The 15,099-nt window shown below is 39.8% G+C and overlaps 1 protein-coding gene across 1 annotated transcript in view; it reads left to right on the top strand.

Moving 5' to 3' along the window:
• The first annotated feature begins 7,778 nt into the window (after nt 1-7,778).
• The window catches only part of RALB (RAS like proto-oncogene B), a 49,821-nt gene continuing 42,500 nt past the window's right edge, over nt 7,779-15,099 (top strand). Inside the window, exon 1 of the mRNA XM_075093067.1 lies at nt 7,779-7,925. The gene's annotated coding sequence lies outside the window, so the exon portion shown is untranslated. The remainder of the gene's footprint in view (nt 7,926-15,099) is intronic.

Here is a 15,099-nt window from a genome sequence, read left to right as displayed (position 1 = left end):
TACTGAAAGATAGCAGCACCCTAGTTTCCAAGGACCAATTTCAAAAACAACTGGGAAAAGAAACGCTGTGACCTTCTGCCATGAACATTTTGGTGAGGCAAAAAGGCCATCAGAGTCCTGTTTCTTATAAAGATGTAATTTGCCACCACTCACGTGACGTGAAAAGCAAAACTAATCTGGAGGAAGGGTTTCTCCAGTTTTTGCCTTAGATGTGACCTTTCCCTTCCCAGTCCATGAATTTAAAATAACAAGGAAGTGAGTCCTAATCTGAGGAAGAGTTTCCAAAACAAAATTAGAGATGCAGCACTTTCTGTAGCAGGGTCTTGCAAAGTGCTGATGGTATAAATATATATATAACTAACGGGGGTCAGGTCTGTGTGCACAGAGGAAACTTGCTAAAGGCAGATAGGGTGCAGGAAGGGAAGAGGGAGTTGCACAGCTCACAGGCAGTTGCAAGTAGCTTCCTGACACTATTTACTTGGTGAAACATTTTGTTTCCCTCAGAGCAGTGTTTGGCTTTCACCATCACCAGTGTAAGTCAAATGCCTTTATTGGCATCATGTCTGTTTTACATTGCCCAGCGTTCATAGCCTGATACTGAAGTGGCTGTTCCCCAGCTAGTCTGTAATTATCTAAATCCACGTAGTCGTATGGTCCACCCATAGCCCAGCTAGACTCCTGTCAAATGTATGCTTTAAATAAATACGATCTGATCTAGTCCGACTGCCAAGAAAGACCATGCTGTTTTACTTCATGAATAACAAAGAAAGTCTGTAATAACATATGTATACGTTGTTGTCAATACACTGTTGTCAATGAATAGCTGGGAATGGAATGAGGCAGTTTACTCCGTGATGCATTGATTTGTGGCCTATTTTGTGGCCTCTTCAGCCTCATCTGATTTTTGCATTTGCCGTATACACTTTGTCCAAACACAGTTAGGTTTGTTGTGGGTTTGGCACATCAGTGTTTGGAATTGCTACGATTTATAGAATCACACCCAGTGGCATGATTCAAAGGACTGGTATTTATTACGGAAAAACTCTGCATGCTGTGAACACAAACATGCTGCTACCCTGCTTGAGGTCCAGCTTGGTCCCACTGATTAATTATGGATTTTCTCATATCTGGAGCTTTATGTAGGAACGAGGGACATCTAGTGGCTCAATAGAATATAGCAAATGAAGATAACGCTTGAAAAGGTACATTGTTGTGTGAAGTAGACAAGTCAGTGAATTAGAGTAAATTAAAGGTTTTCTTGGTGGTTAAAACGCAGTTTGAATATATTAAATTAGCTAAGAGTCAAATAAACTGTGATGAATTTTATTTTGTGTTTCTATCTTGTAAAAAGGTGAGCTGACTTTGAAACTTACACAGGTTAAAATGTATTTGCCACCTATTTTCAGGAGGACATAACACCCTCTTTCATTAGGAGAAGCTGAGGTACAGGATAGATGAATAGGAAACAGGAACAAATCACACAACACGACCCTATACATTTTTTCTTCCCCCAAATGAACACATTTATTTTATGCATAGTAATTCAGGATGTGATTAATTCAACCAGGTGATAGCTGATTACTGGCAATGACTAAGAATAACTGTGAAGAGCAGTTAAATGGAGACCTTTCCTTTCTCTGCAATGTGTTTCCTATTTTAACAGTTAAATACTGAGTTTCTTTAACAAGTAACCTACTCTGAGTGATGTTTTGCTTTCTCTTCTTTGTTCATATTCTGACCAATAACTACATGGCATCCCAATAGATGAGATGTGCATTGTAGAAGCACAAACATCTGCAACGAATCGTAAGCCTGTGTCTGTATTAGGTTTGCCATTCTGTCTTTTTCTAGTCCATACAGAAAGTCCAGATGGGCTATGTCAGTCTATTATGCTGCTCAGACCAGGGGCAGTGCTTGACCACTCCTGGAATAACTAAACTTGAGAGACCAACATCAAGCAGTCAAGGGCTGTCCTGTCTGAATGTCTCTCATTCCTATCCCAACCCCACAAAACAACTATTTCAATGTATGCTATGCAGATGCAGCTGGAGTATTTTGGCTGGAGCATATGACTAAAGGAGGCAGCCTGTATATAAAAAGGAAGGCTTCTCTGCAAATGAGAGCAAATCATTGCCAAATATTAAGACAAATAATCTGGAGAGAGCAACAGGAGGCATTCTGTCTCACCTGAGACGCTGACAAAACCTGGAAGCCACAGGAGTGAGAGCAGACTGAGAAAAGGCAAAACACTTGTTATTTTGCAAAGATGTGTAACTCAGGAGGTTTTTTTAAGGGTAAGAAGTGGTGATAAAGAAAATCCTTTGCTAAACTAGTGGATTTTATCTTCCTTTTTCCCTCTGATCAGGCTAAACTAGAAGCTTGTAGGCCTTGGTGAAACCAAGAAAACCATGAATGAGGAAGCAAAGTGTTGTCCCGTTCTGACACACTAGTTGTCTGTATCCTGCGCTAGGGTTCAGACTGGGATTCTCAGCCTCAGTGTATGTGCATGCCATAAAATTATATAGGAACAGTTATTTAAACACTGCTCAGACTGCGTTAGCAGCTTGGGACACAGAGATTGGGACCAGTGGTTCAGGCTGATGTTGTGGAGGGTTGAATTTACAGAGTTTATTGTTTCATCAAGGTACACTGAAAGCAGGGACTTTATTAATGTCCTACAATTAATGACTAGTGAACACACTGAGTATACAATAGCCTCTGGATCATTAAGGTTAATGAAAGAGTTTCTTTAGAGAGAGGTATTAGCAGTCTTTATTTATGTGATAGAGTTTGCAGTCCCATTTATCTCCAGGTTTGTTTCAACAGTAGTTCATTGTAGAGAGAAGTTGCAACGAAGAGACCTTCCAAAGGATTTTTCCATTTGGTCCTCTTGTGAAGGCTATATTTAGGATGTGGACACTGATATACCAAAATCCTATTGCTGACGTCATTCAAACTGCATTTACCAGTATTAGGGAAAAAGGAACTGAATTTTTTTTAGCTGGCAAATAATCAAGTCTTTTTATTTCAGACACTTCTGGGAAAGAATGGCAATGCCAAGGTACCCCTGATGATATGAAGTACCCTGACACAAGAGTGGTCAACTACCAGAATGAAGAAAAAGAAGCGAGCTAGCATTTTAATGAATGTTTATTGAATGAGGAGGTAAGGCCTTCTTTAGAACTCTACTTAACTTTGCTACTACAAGGTTCTGGTTACAACATTACCACTTTACTGATTAATAGGGCAGTACAAAAGGAATCTAAAGTTACATGAGCTTGAGACTGAATAATTTCCCTTGTCAGAAGATCTAGGAAAAATTATCAGTCCTGTACTGACCCAAGATGAGGTGAAAAAAGCGTGTGTTGGGGAAAGGCTGGAGTATGCCTTGCACAGATCGTGAGCAGAAAGGGTAAATGGGAGAGCTGAGACTCAGCACCTGACATCCTCCAAGCGTAAGGTCTGTTACAATGCTGGAAATCAGCCTAGGACTCCTCTGCTCTTACTTCTGTTGATGTTGGAGTGCCAACAGCAAAAAAGCTATGACTACTGAACTCAGGCTTCCACTCCCGCTGCCCTAGCGCTTTGCCCCTGGCCTTATCAGGGATGGGTACACATTTACTAACTAGTACAGGCAGACACAAATTTCCATTGACTAATCTTCCTCTGGCAAGGTGAGTCATCACATAGAAAAGGTTGTTTCTGCCTGTTCTCTGTTAAGATCATAATCCAGTCAGATCTCCAAAAAAAAGACCAGGCCAGTAGCTTCAATAGCTATGACCACCTCTGTTCTCCCATAGTAACAGAGGGAAGCTTGGAGACATGTCTGTAGCTACAAGCTTTCTGCAGGGAAAGATCTTCCTTGGAAACTACTTTGAAAGAAGCTGGCAAGGATCCTGGTAAGAATTTAACCTTTTCTGTCCATGTTTCTCCTTCTGTCAAAACAAGGTATAATCCTTCCCTACTTCACAACAGTATTGTGAGGACACATCAGGTAACATGTTTACATCACTAAATGTGATATTCTAAATCACCTAGACCTTAGTTCTTAGGAACACAAACTCATTTCACCCTTCTTAAAGATCTTTTCCCTCTTCTCACACATCCATGTTCCTCTTTGCTTTCTGCTATTGCAAAACGCAGTTGCTGCTAGTGTTGCTCTTGGACACCTGAGAGCAATTTTAACAGTCACAATGAATTTTCCTGAGCAATTTAGGAGAAATCCCCAATTCAGGAATTCCAATTCCAACTCAGGAATTTCCTGAGCTAATCAGCAAAGGAATTCTCCAGTTTCTGCTTTTCCTTTTTATTAGTGTTGGAAAATTGTTTATACCTCATAGTGCTCAATGCTAAAATTTCTCATCACTGCTCCAACTCCTTGGTATTGTCATAAAGAACAATCTTTGCTTATATTTATAAAGCATCTTTTAGTCCAGGTATCTCTGAGAGAATTAATGGTGGTGGAAACTGGAGTTATCTATAAAGAAGCTCCAGTATAAATGTCCTGTGTTGTCTATGTTTGTATGCTGCAGGACCTGTACCTCTTTCTACAAAAAGGCAACTTTCTCGGGAACAGAGCAGTAGCAGACCAAAATATCTGCACTGTCTTAAATGTGAAGTGAACTATCCAGCTGAGACTGCACAGGGAACCTAAGAAATCAAAATGATCTACAAGCTCCTGTAATCAACTTCATGCCAGAACTGGCAAGATATTTTTAGCTATGGCACACCATTGAAGATTTATTTAGGGATGTAAGAGGTACCCAAATCTGGAGGTGGTAACCATTTTAGTTACAGTCCTGCTGCCTTCTCATCATCCAAGTCATCCTCCCACACACAACCTTGACTGACCTGTGAAACAGCCCTTTCTTTTCTCCCTCCCTGCCACGATCCCTTTTATTCCTGCTCACTACTGTCTCTCCTACTGCCTTCTATAAAACTAAAATCTTGGATTTTCCTAATTTCCCCATATTACAGTTCCCTCACACCTCTTTCCCAAGCTCCAAACTACTTCCCCAGACAGGTTTACTACCAGGTGCTGTATGTTAATGTGGGGAAACATCCCAGCCTTATATATGCACAGTGAAATGTGAGTTACACTTCTTATGGACTTCACAGTCAGGGTGGTCCAACCCTTAAACAGGCAGCCCAGTGAGACTGGAATGTCAGCCCTTGGATATATTCACACCTGGACCAGGCAAGGCACTAAGCAACCTGGCCTAACTTTGAAGACAGCCCTGTTTTGAGTAAAGCACCAGATGATCTCCAGTGATTCCTTCTAATCAAAGTTATTTCATGATTCCATAATTCTAACTAAATTGTGAAAGAAAACAGGAAGATGATGCAACACACAAGAATCTAAGAGGAAGATGGTCTTCTGGCAAGAAGAAAAAGGAATACAACAAAACAAACCAGGACTGTGCACAATTAATCTGCTTTTCATTTTACTTGCACTGAAGTAATTCAGGATGAAGTCAGATGGATGGTAAAATCAATAGAGAACCAAGGAGAGAATCAACACCAACATGACTGTGGTTAGTCTAGGCTTGCTTCATCTGTCTGCACTCAAGGCCTGGTTACTAATGTGTGTGTTGTCTTCAGAATATCCTCACTTGGAATATTCCAAGGTACCATCTGTTTTAATTCCTGCAGATTGAGATTAGGAGCACAACACAGGCAGTACCCCACCTCCTTAGATCTTGGGCTGAGCAATGACCCAGGTGTTGCAGCCAGATGCGTGCTGTGGAGTAACCTTGTCGGGGGGCCAGAGAGGAGTAGGAACAGACTAGAGGTACCCCTGCTCCCTTCATCGCAAGCAGCAGTTCCAGCTCCCTCATCCGCTGAATATTTAAGGGTATGGTTTGAATTCCAGTGTGTGAATACGTGAAATGTCCAAATCAAACCTGGAGCTGTGACAAGTCTATGCTGTTGTGGAACATCATCTCAAATCCAGGTGATCACCTGTATAGGTTTTATAGTAATTCTGAAAATAAAGGTGAAAGCAGAGAATCAGAAATGTAACTGTAAACCGCATCCCATTTTTGAGAAGGGACTTCCCAAATTCTACAAAAGTAAATGTATTAGTGATCTTAATTCACACTCCTCAACCTCACAAGCAATTTATGTTTGCCCAATTTGAGATGTCACTACCCTTTACTACACAGAACAACTAAAGATGATTGAGCCTTGATTCAGAAGTGCAAGTAGCTAAAAAAACCCTAGAATCTTTATGAAGAAAATGGTTCTGTGTTCCAGTTTATTTTACTGCTACTGCTGGTTAATTTAGGAGACACCTCACCACTAGATAAACAAGCATTGATAATAACATCATCTGTTTAATAAATATTATATTATAAAGTATTGTTCTTCCACTATCCTCCTAAATGGAACAAGTTCCTGAAATTAAAAGTCCAGTAACAAAGGGCACAAAGAGAAAAAGAAATCTGGCAGCAAAATATTCCTGTTTAAACAATAGAGCTGCAAGAGCAACACCCTGTTGTACAGCTCAGTAGAAGGGTATTGACAAATACTGAAACATAAACTGTCCAGTCACTTAATTGCTTTAATATGATAAAGTTCCCAAAAATCCAAGCCGTTAAATGAAAAGCCAATACAGGAGCTTGAAAATGATAGTAAACTACAGTATATCACTCATGGGTGGCCTTAATGCTGAATCTGGGATGAATTACATGAAAAAATAACAGGAAATTTTTAACACAAAAAAAAGAAATCTGAAAGGCAAGCGCAATGACTGCCATAACAGAGAATTTAGCAATTCCAAACTCAACATTAAAATGTAATGTACTTGAAGGCTGTGCTAAATTTTTGTCTGTGAGTGTTTTATGGGACTATAACAGAAACAAAAATATCCTGACAACTTGAGAGAAAAATGAGTGACTTATTAGACCAATTGATAAAGCTGGAAAGAACAGACAAGCTTCTAGGCACGCAGGTGCTTCTTTGGCTCTGAAATAGAAACAGCAAACTTCAACACTAAATCCAGGTTAAGAACAATTGTGCTGAGTTAGGACATCTGCTTTGCTTCAAATGTTTATTAATTTCTTTTTTAAAGACTGTAAATGATGACCTGGGAAATCAATTTATAATGATATAGCCCTGTAAATGGATTATTATTTCTAAAGCAGGCTTGCAATTAGAAAGGGATCTAAGGAGTAAAACTTACCCCAGCAAATCTGCACAAAATCACATTGGCTTTCCATGAGATTTACAATCTTGTTTGCTTACATTGCTTTAGAAAATATTAATTGGATTCCTAAGTCACTGAGGTGCTTTAGAAGATTTTACTTTCACTGAAAAGGGCAATAAACAAGTCAAGGTACTGCCAAGGAGTGAATACACATGGGTCCTTGTTGCTTACGCAAGCCCAACTGTGGCTGCAGAGCCAGCGCTGCTGGGGATTGGTGTATTTGCCTGAAGAGACCCCATAACAACCTCAAAGCTTAAGACCTGACATAAGCACAGACAACAGACAATGCCAGGCAACGCTAAGCAATGCTCTGAGGCGGCTCAGCTGTTATACACCTTTTAGGCTAGTCCTAATAGTGATATAAATATTGTTTTCTACGTTTGTCATTTGTATTCATTGAAACTTTTCACTGGAGAGGGTGGGGAAGGTAGAGCAGCAAAGTAATTTTCTGTTATTGGCCATTCAGGAATTTTTAAGCTGTTATTTTTTCAATCATCTACAACAGTTTCCTTGTTTTTAGAATGAGTGCATGATATCATATCCTGAGCCCTTCCCTTTTACAGCAGCTTTCTGAGGCACTAGGAGGAGTTCAGCTACAGTCATCGTATGAATTGGTCTGTAACACTGTAGTGGAGCTGCTTCTGCCATCATCCGCCTGCTGCCTTAGTCATACTCCTTAAGACATTGCTGCTCTAGGACAAACGACCCTTTAAGCACAGTGAGTATCAGCTAATAAAGCAAACAATCTATCTAGCTTGTAAAGCTGCATCAGAGAATGGTCATTTCTCTATGATTTTACATGTGTGTGCAGTTAGGAACACAAATACAAGTGAAGGGAGAACTCGCTGTCATTTTCCGTCACTGAAGTGAGAGGAGAAAGGAGATTCCTGGCCCAGCTGGGGTGAGAACAGGGATAGCAGCAATGTGGAAGGCTCTCGGGCTGCAGAGGCTGGATTAAAGGTGTGGGCTAGCTGTAGGAAACGGCCAAGGTACACGTACTTGGCAAGGCAACATACCCCTTCACTGTGGACAGACAGGAAAAAACAGCTGCTAAAATGTATAAGCAAGCAGCTGTGCGTGAGCACATGGCATTGTATTACTGCTGGATGACAAGCACCTCTTGTTTATTCTTAATCTTGCTTGACTTAATGAATGCAGTAGTACTAGCTAGTAATAAGCAAAATAAAAGGAGAATAAAAGAACTAGTTTTCTGCACTAATCTCCACTCATCCCTAAAGCATACAGGCCAAGTAAACATTAACAGTGAGTCATCAGTTCTTTTCAGTAGAACTACATAACCCATATTGTTGTTGTCGCTACTCCTGCGCTTCTCGGTCGTGGTCTTTAGCTCTAAAACGCAGAGCTAAAGGCTCTGCCATTCTTGGTGGAGGGCCTAAGGTTTTGTCTAGATGTCTCTGCGGTGCTAATTATAGTAGAAACTTGTTAAATGTATCAATAATACAGTTAAAGTTTTATTTATAGTGTATGAATAACTTGCTATGATCCAGAATTTGCAGCGTAAAAAATGGTACACTGAAAGTAAATAATCGGCTTGCTTTTATATCTACCAAATGATATTGTAGAAGTTATTTATTAACTTAGAAAGTTGCTTTTAGAAGGGCAGAAAATCTGAATTTTCCTGCATGTGTTGCACTGGTAGAGTACCAAACACCAACTTCATTCCAAAGTTGTAAAATACTTACGGCCATGCTTTACATAAAGGCATCACTCTATTTTGAATGGAACAAACAGAAAGCAGTAGTGATCTTTTTGTTATTTTTTAAGATAACAATAACTGGCTTCAGAAAAGTGCAAATAAGTTGCGTCCTTTCCCCAAACAGTCTTTAGAGAGGCAAGCAACTGTACAGGAAACACATAACATTTGAACACGTCATTGATCACACTACTTCATCCATTTTTTCTTTGCTCACTGGGGTTTTGATCAGCTTGTTTGTAGGGTCACAGCACAATGTTAGTAAAAATCATTGCTTTTTGTTATCTGCTAAACTGCATTGTGAGGTAAAAACTCGTCTTCAGTTAAAGGACGCTGGACCCTCTCCTGTTGCTGATGTAGTTAATTTTATGATAGAACAAGCCTGCTATTTTCTACAACATATTATGCTAAGAGTAGAAGAATGCTAAAGATGTGCTCATGTGGTGCTCGGTCTAGCCTCAGTAGCATCGAGGTGGTTGTACTAGAGACAACTATTAGTGCACCTACTCCAGGGTTCTGCCTCCCGACAGCAACCTGTACTAGGTGCTTCTGATACAGTTGTAAGTAAGTCCAGAGGGATCATTTGCAAATAGCCTTCACAGGAGATTTTTTTTTTAATGCCTGTCAGCTATTAGTTGACTTGGATTGTGCAATGTGAGGGGCTTTTAACTCTTTCATCTCATAAAATATCACAGTGGATACTCACATTTCCATATAAATGTTCACTTCTTGAATTCACTGAGATCTGTGATCCACTGTTCCAACAATGTTGTGTGGGAATGAGTTCAGTAAAAAAATGTGGGTTTTTAAAGAAACAGTACCATTTCCTTTCTTCAGATTTAAATCTGCTGCCTTTCACTTCCATTAGATGTAAATTTGCTTCCACATCATAGCAGAGAAAACTCACCTTAGCTTTTAATTGTGTGCTCTACTGAAGAATAACAATGTATTTTTTTTTCTTAGTTATAGTTTGGTCTGTCTAGTTTGTGGCTATGCTTTTTTTCAATTTATGAACTCTTTTCAAGGACTTCACCTACAGTTGTTCCTGTAGTTAATTATTTCGTTGTCATGCTTAAAAAATCTAAAGATTAAAGAGATGTGAGTTTCCCTTATAGAAACCACCCAGCTCTGCTCTTGTGTCCTGTTTATATATGTGTTTAATAATAATTTTTCCACCACCTTACATCCAAGAAATGTTAGGTGTGCAGAAAATGTTTAATTAATTAATCTCACAAAGAACTTGTGAGGTAGGTTCCCTCATTTTACAGGTGAGACAGAGAGTGAGACTGTTAATTTAAGTGTCTTGCTTAATATCACACAGTGAGTCAGTGCTAACGCTGAAAATAGAGTTTATGTCTTCTGGTTCCTTGTCCTGCATTTTAATCATCAAACCAGACTTAACTCTAAAGTTGAACAAACCCTTTAAATTATTAAAATAGTTGTTCTTAGTTTCATGTTGGAGTATTATGTTTAGCACCTAAGCAGCTGAAACACTTGCAAATGTTTCCTTTGCTTAGGACTTTTTTCGTCTTTCTTGTTCAGACATTGCTTCAGATATCAGCTGAATACGTTTTGTTTACAGTAATCCTGAACTTTAAAAATACACTTAAGCAGATCTTTGCAAAAAAAAAAAAAAAAATAGGGTCTGCTCTTAACAATCACAGCAATCTCTCTGCTGTCAGTGTAGCAGTGCTCTTTTTCATACTCCCAACAGCAGTTCCACTTAATAATAATCATAGCTTTAATTAATGGAGCATAGTTATTGCCCCACAGAAAGCAAAAGATAGACTGCTGGTTATGCTGTCATGGCTAGATGAAAATGTAGCCTGAAGCACAAAAGAGAAGATGTGTCTTAAGAAATACCTGCTTAGAAGTGCAGCTCTGAACTATATGCTGTGTAGCCTCTGAACAGACTGGTACATGGAGGTGTGGTCCTTGAAAATATGTTTCAATGAATAGTACATGAGTTCAGGCTAATGCTCCAGCAGCTTTATAGCTTTACTGAGTATAGTCCACATGTTTGTTTATGCTGATAGGGCATACATCATTTTTTCCAATCCTCACTATCTTACCTGTTTGATAGTGTTCTTCAGTACAGGAGAGAATAAATGGCCCAGAAAATGTGTACATAGGCATAAGACAGAAAGAGTCTCAGTAGATGGAATGAAGGAATATTAGGGTGGCTTGCTCCCTACCGAACCTGGGTGTGGACACAGCTGTCTCTTACACAGCCTTATAGAATCCTTTGTATCATATAGTAGTTTTGGTGTGTGTGAGACAAGAAGCACAAGGCTGTGGTCAGCCTCAAGATTTTTACAACGACTTTTGCCGTAGGTACCGAATAGGGCATTGCTGTGTAAGCAGCCTTCCAACTTAATTGCAATTTAACAACAAAATACCTTAGAAATTCAGCTGCTTCATTGCTGAATGCAAATAAAGCTCCTAGGTGGTAAGATCAGTCAGCAAGAATTGGCATGTTGTATTTATGGAAACAACTCAAAAGTAATTTAACACATTGTACTTGCAAAGAAGAAGATAATCACATCCTGCCTACTGAACTGGGGGCTAGACCAAAGGTTCCAGGTAACAAGCCAAGGAGAGATGTTCCAAGAAGACCATTCTGTTTCCTCTCTGGGGTCAATACTTCTAATTTACCATGTTGTTTTCCTTCTGGGTTTATCTTCTCTTTAAAATGTTAACTATGAGCATATTTTAAGCTTTGCCACTAGGGCTTTGTCATCAGTGATTGACTGTCCAATATCGGTCACAGTACTGCTCCAGCTTCTCTTTCAGTTTCTGTTAGAGACTAAGGTGTTTTTCTCACAGACTTCAGAAAATGGCCTGATGCCAAGTGATGAGCAGTTTGCAAGACAGCACTGTGTCTGTGCCCATCTATCAGGGCTTAGAGGTGCTGCCTTTCAAAGGGGTTTTTGAAAACCTGGCAGGAGCTGGCCAGGACAAAGTGGACAAAGAAGACACTTCTGTGACTTTCACGGGCTTCGACACCAAACCCAAGAAAGCAACAGAAATAATTGAAAATATTTCTGTGGATCTTCACTCATGTCTCCCTTTATCCACAGTTCCTATAATTAACACATCAAATGCAACGGTAATAATGTTTGAGAAACTGAAAATTTTCATCAAACGTCAGACAATATTTGTGAAAAACAGGGTTTGAAATGTTAATGTGCCTAGGTGTTCTCTTCCAGGTCGGGAATAGAAAGGAGACTTTGTGATTCGTGTGTCTGATCAAAATTTACCAAACCAGTAGAAACAAAATACATGCACATACAATTCATGGGCAAAGAATCCTTTTCAGCAACAATTCAGCTAATAGGTGTGAAGAATGAGTCAGCTTCAGAAAATCAGAAATTGTTTGGGATAATCTGAATGAGAATGGAGGATGCATAATACAGTACTGCATTTGAGAAGAGCTCTGACAAAATACGGGCCTTGAATTTTGGAGGTAGATAGAGTGAACTTGCTTCATCTATTACTGAAGAGAAATAGAAAACAAGCCAGCCTTTATGCTTAAGGAGACCTCATGCCATTTTACATAATAAACTTTATTTAAGATCCTACTTTCAGCAAAACCGCAGTGTGTCCTGCCTACCTTAGTAATCTCGTTACTAGTCACTGCTCTTTAATAGGTCTTTTGCAGCCTTGTTGTGTTGATTCAGCACAGAAAGAAAACATTTCAGGAATGTCAGTTCTTCAAGCAGTGGGGATTATAGGCATGGTAACAGCACAAGTTTGTGAAAGGTATGTGCTGCTTGCCTTCGTTCCCCGTACAACAGTGAGAGGGAAACTGAGGTACAGCCATAGTGCTACTCTGAAGAGTTAAGGTAATGAATATATTATTATTTAGATTTGACTCACGGAATTGAGAAAGCATTTGTGGTAATAAGGTGCTTATACATTACAGTCAGAAACTGAAATGGAAAAGAAAGTGAAAAGAAATGCATAATGAGGGAGTTGGCCAATTTAGTTCCATCATGCAAGCACAGTGAGAGGTACAAAGGTAAGGAATGCCACAAGTAACAAAAAAATCCACTATCAGTTACCTTAAATTATACTAATTAGAAAAGGTGGAGTTAGCAATGCAGGCAAGGCACATTTTTTCCAACATTCCTTATTATGTGTTAATCGTGGCACTGTAAATATCCAAAAATCTTGGATCGTGCAACTTGCAAAATACCACTAGAATGTTTCTTGCTGGAACTAGGTTCAGCGAGGCAAGTACAAGCTGAAACTGTAAATATGGGGAAGGACTTCTCTGTTCAATAAAACAAACAGTTTCTGCTGAAACTAGTCTTGCTTGAGGAACTAATTTGTGGTTCCAAGTGTCTTTCAGTGCTGACAGCTGAAGAAGGTAGCTGTGGGCCAGATTGTAATGTTCACTCCTTGCTCTAATGGGCGGATGTGTTTAATTAACCTTTGTTTCTGCAGAAGCAGACATTCTGGCAAGCTATAGGATTGCTAAAGGAGGGAAATCTAAACAGCAGTGAACCTAGGCACATTCTATATATCTAGTACTAGGTAAGGAATGATAATGTAGACAAATACTGTTTCCTAGGAGATAGGTTTGTATCAGCAACTTCTGCAAAAGAAACTTAACATGGTTCACCCTGTAGGGCTCCCCCCCATCAATTTCACAAGACCCAGCTATGGTCCCATGCCCTTCGGACTCTTGTCCCTCATGTCTGGTTAAAGACTGGGCACAGTTCTTCAACTGGGGGTCACAAAAGCACATATTCAAGGTGGAAATATTCTGTTTAGTATCTCTTCCTGAGAGCTAAACCTGACAGCCTTGCTGCCTGTTCCATGTCCAGCAGTGACTTCTCCAGATACCATAGCTTGGACAGACTCTTCCCAGAGCTTCCTGTAAAGTGCAGATCTTCAGGTTTATAGCTAATTCTTCAGGAGGCATATGGCAAGTCTAATGCAAAGCAGATATCCTTTGCATAAACTTGCTGAAGGCATTGTTTTTAGCTTGAAAAACTGAAGCACTGTGGACTACAATTCATATCAATACAGCAAACTCCCTGGCCACGATGTCCCTTGGCCCTAATCTTTCACTAAAAAAATCACCAACTTCGTATGTGTGTTGTGAAAACATGTAAATTAGAGCTTATCTTCTCTGGCCTTCATCATCTCCACTGACACAATAGCATCATTGTTTCCTATTTCCTCCCCTTAGTAAGCAGCACCATCCATTCCTCTCACTTCCTTTCAGGCCCAAACCTTTCCATCTGAGAGACTATTAAAAGCTCTGCTTTGTCATCTACTTTTGCTACTACTGTGATCTAAATGCCAACCTCCTTCAGTCCTGGTTGTCTCAGTCTCAGCCAGCCAAGATCCTGTTTTTAGTCAAAAGGTGCCTTTTAAACTTGAGTGATGGACATTCCTTCTGCTCTTGTAGTCTTACAAACAAGGTGTGTTCCCAACTGACAGAAACATTTAGGTTACAGCATTTTTCTACTAAAACTACACCGTAGCAACACAGTATCTATCACAATCATAAACAGTGCTTTTCCCACCTCACCACTGTGATGCAGAACTCTTCCCTTCATAATACTGTGCAACCGTCTCCACATTGGCACAGTACGTAGGGACTAGTGTTAAGGCTGCAGTTAAATTACTAAATTCCTAATCCCATCCTTTGTCCAATGGGTTTCTGTTCCAGAATGGAGAGTCATGACAACAAAGTAGGTAACCAAGGAAAAATAAAACTGGCTATACCTTCAGGATTATGAGTTCAACAAAATTCTTCGGCTTGTTCATACTGGGCTCTGTTTCTGGTAAGGACTGATGACTTCAAAAGCCATAAGCCATGTGTTAAGATCTTGGGTGATGACAATTTGCTTTATAATGTTGCCCAGTGCCTGAGATTATAGAGATAGGATTGTGTAGGCCTGCTACAAGCAGAGAGTGTCCTATCACAAAGAGAATGTTTGCACAAAGACTGAGGATGGAGTAAGATTCTATGTCCAGATATAGATGGTGATCTCCAAAAGCTCTTAGCATTGGCCAAACTCACAGCACAGTCAGTGGATGTAGTCAGGCTGACACGGATTACTTCTGAAAACCACTAGCATGGTTCAACATGCAGCTCACTGGCCAAATCTGGTCTGCAGGATCTTCTGTCTGGCCTGAACCACTTTTTCCATGGAAATTC

Source organism: Phalacrocorax aristotelis, chromosome 5 (assembly GCF_949628215.1).
Source record: "Phalacrocorax aristotelis chromosome 5, bGulAri2.1, whole genome shotgun sequence".
NCBI classification, from domain to species: Eukaryota; Metazoa; Chordata; class Aves; order Suliformes; family Phalacrocoracidae; genus Phalacrocorax; species Phalacrocorax aristotelis.
Note: the sequence above shows the minus strand (reverse complement) of the source record. Positions and strands in the feature narration are given on the sequence as shown.